Source organism: Penaeus monodon, chromosome 35 (assembly GCF_015228065.2).
Source record: "Penaeus monodon isolate SGIC_2016 chromosome 35, NSTDA_Pmon_1, whole genome shotgun sequence".
Taxonomy (NCBI): domain Eukaryota; kingdom Metazoa; phylum Arthropoda; class Malacostraca; order Decapoda; family Penaeidae; genus Penaeus; species Penaeus monodon.
Window position 1 is genome coordinate 13967221 of NC_051420.1, and position 4200 is coordinate 13971420.

Genomic DNA, 4200 nt, shown 5'->3' on the forward strand with positions numbered 1-4200 from the left:
GTCCATTTTCCTTTTTTTCATACATCTGCCAGAACCCGGCCCTTCCCATCATGGTCCCTTTTTTTTTTCCCGCTCATGTTGAAAATTTTGGGCCCCGTTTGGGGGAAACCCCGTAGGTTTATTGGGGAACTTGGGCCTCCCCCTTTTTTTGTTTTCTATTTTTGTTTTTGGGGGTTTTGGGGATTTTTCCGGGAACCCCCCCTTTTCCCCCCCAAGGGGGGGGCCCCCAAGGGGTTTTAAAATTTTTATTAAAATTAAAATAAATATATAATATATTTAAAAATTTTTTTTTTGGGGGTTTTGGGTTTTTTTTTTTTTTTTTTTTTTTATTTTTTTTTTTTTTTTTTTTTTTGGGGGGGGGGGGTTTTTTTTTTTTTTTTTTTGGGAAAAGAAAAAAAAAAAAAAAAAAAAAACATATTTGTTTTGTTTTTTTTTGAAAAAAAGTTTTGGGTTTTTTTTGCATTTTTTTAAAAAAAAAAGGGTTTTTTTTTTGGTTGTTTTTGGGGGTTTTTTTTGGGGCAATTTGGGGGGTTTAAAGGGTTTTTTTTTTTGGGGGGGAGAAGAAGGTAAAAAGAAAGGACGTTTAAATTTAAAAAACCAAAAAATTGAAAAAAAAAAAAAAAAAGAAAAAAAAAGGGAAAAATAACTTTTTAAAAAAACAAAAAAAAAACCAAAAAAAAAAAAAACCCCAAAAAAAAAAAAAAAAAAAAAAAATTTTTTCCCAAAAAAAAAAAACAAAAAAAAATTTAAAAAACAAATGCCCTTTTGCTGGCCCCAGCCTTTTGTTCCCGGGGTCAAAGCCTTTGGAAAATTTTAAAATCCCAAAAAAACAAATTTCCCAATCATTTAAAGGGCTAATTTTTTATTTTAAAAAATTTAAAATTTTTTTTTAAAAAAAACAAACACAAAAAAACCCCAAAAAATTTTAAAAAAATTTTTTTTTTTTACAAAATTTTTCTTTTTCCCCCCCTTTTTCCCCAAAAAAAAAAAAATTTTTAAAATTAATTAAAAAAAAAAAAAATTTAAAAAAAATTGAAAAGAAAAAAAAAAATTTTAAAAAATTTAAAATTTTTTGGGGGTATGGGGTTTTTTGGGGGGGGGGGGGGGGGGGGGGGGGGGGAAAAAAAAAAAAAAAAAAAAGAAAAAAAAAATAAAAAAAAAAAAAAAAAGGGGGCAAAAAAAACAAAAAAATTTTAAAAACCAAAAAAAAATAAAAAAATTTTTAAAAAAAAATTAGGGGGATAAAAATAAAAAATTTTTAAAATTTTTTAAAAAAATAAATTTTATTATTATTAAAATAAAATATATAAATATATATATTTTATATATAAAATTTTTGGGGGGGGGGGGGGGGGGTTGGTTGGTTGGGGGGTGGGGTTTAAAGGGGGTTGTCACCAAATACCACACCCCCCCCCAAACCCAACCCCCCAAATTTTGAAGGGGGGGAAAAATAAAAAAAGGGGAAAAAAATGAAAGGGCGGGTTTTTAAAGAAGTCAATAGGCGATGAAGTAAAGAAATATGTATAAGCTAGATGTAGATGTAAGAAAGAAAATACACATAATATGCGATGAGTATATACTATAATACTAATTACATCATATTACTATATATATATATAAATATATATAAGAATATATATATATAATATAATATAAAATAGATATATGAGATGATGTATAATATAGTAGATATAATAAATATATATAATATATATATATATATAATAATGTGAGATATGGGTAGGGATATGTGTGTGAGTAGTGAGTGTGTTGAGGATTATGAGAGGATAGAGATAGAAAAATATATATATATATATATATATATATATATATAGATAAAATAAATATAGATATATATATATATGTATATTATATATATATATTATATATATATATATATATATAATATTATATATATATAATATATATATATATTGTAAAAAAGAATAAAAAAATAAAAATAAATAAATATATCAAAAAAAAAAGAAATAACAAGCAAATAATAATATATATATATATATATATATATATAATTATATAATATAGAATAAATATAAGATAAGCTATATAATATAGATAATATAATATATATAAAAGATATATAGAATATTTATATATATATAATATAGATATATATAAATATATAGTCAGATATATATAATATATTATAAATAATATAATAATATATTTAATATATATATATATATATATATATATATATAGATATATATATAATAATTATATATAATTATATATAATATAAAGTAAAAAACCAAAAAAAAAACACACACAAAAAAAAAAAAAAAAAAAAAAACAATAAAAAAAAAACAAAAAAAAAAAACCAACAACTAATATATATATAATATATATATATATATATTTTATATATATATATATAATATATAAGATATTATATATTATATATATATATATTTTATTTTAATATATATATATAATATATATATATATATCATATCTTTAACGGTGGGTTTTGTCTGAGCCCGGGGGGGTCACGCAGTATAAAATGCAGTTTTCACTTTGTAGTTTGGAGTAAATACTGGTGGGTCCCCAGTTTTTCCACGGAGAGGCCGGGGTATTTTAGGTAATATTCTTCTTATTTATCGGGCTTGGGCCCGCAGACTTGAGTGGCTTGGCCCACCCAGGGGTAGGCAGGCAATCGAGGTGAAGTTCCTTCCCAAGGGAAAAAACGCGGCGGTCGGGACTCGAACCCCCGAACTCAGATTGCCGGTGACAGTCTTGAGTCCGACGCTTAACCATTCGGCCACCGCGGCCTGACGCTGTGTTCCATGATTTTTTTTTGGCAATTTAGAGCGGTGGGTTTTTCCCTTGCCTTCGCCCGGTTTTTTTTTATCGAGTCACCATTCTATTTACCCGGCACGATTTGGGGGACTTGGCCCCCAGTGGAGGAGGCAATCGAGGTGAAGTCCTTTCCTAAGGGGGGAAAAAGCGCGGGGTCGGTGACTCAACCCTCGAACTCAGATTGGCCGTTTGGGACAGCTTGAGTCCCAGCTCTAACCATTCGGCCCCGGGCCCCATATATATATATATAAGCAAAATAAAATATATATAAATATATATATTATAAAATATATATATAATATATATGAGATATATAATATATATATAAAGAAAACAAAAACAACAAAACAAACCAAAAAACAACACAATAACACGAACAACAAAATCAATCAAAACATAAAACACAACAACACAACAACACAAATATATAGATATATTATATATATATAATATATATAATATTATAGATTATTATATATCAATTATCTATAATATACTATATCATATATATATATATATCATTAAAGATATATAATACTATATATATAATATATATATATATATATATTATATAGGTCATTTTGAGATAATATATCTAATTGTAGTTTTACATTTGTGATGTCTATGGAGAGTATGGTAGGTCCAAGTTCCTTACGTGATAGTGCTTTACTTTTTTATTAGGAATATTCTATCTTATAGGCTGGACAGACACGATAGGAGCCATGGACACACCCAGAAAAGCAAAACAAGAGTGAAGTCCTCCCAAAGGACCAACCCCCGACGAACACTGAACCTCAACCTCGTGACAGCTGAGCCGACACTCTAACATTGCACGCTCCAATATAAAATATTAGATATGTATAGATAAAGATATATATAGATATATAGATGAGTATATAATATCATAATCTTATATATATCATAGATATATATATATATATAAATTATATATATATTATCATAAGATAAGAAGAAGAACAAAACAAAGATATAAAATTAAACGGAGGCAGTAACGGGCAAACAGGGGATGTTATAGATAGGTAGTATAGAAATAGTATAGATATTAGATAGAAGATAAGATAATAGATAGTATAGAATAGATTAATAGGCTTATATAATAATAATATGAGATATAGAAGAAAAAAAAGAAAATCAAAAAAGAAAACAAGAGAAAAAAGCAAAGAAGAAAGCAAAAAAAAAAGCAAGCAAGACAAAGACGAAAGGCAGAGACAAGAGACAGAAAGATATATAAAGAAGAAATAGAGATGATATATAAAAGATGATAGGCAGAGATGATATATATATATAAGATAGTAGATAATATGAATTATAATAAGAGATATGATGTAGTATGAGGGATAGGGGGGGTGTGGGGGGTAC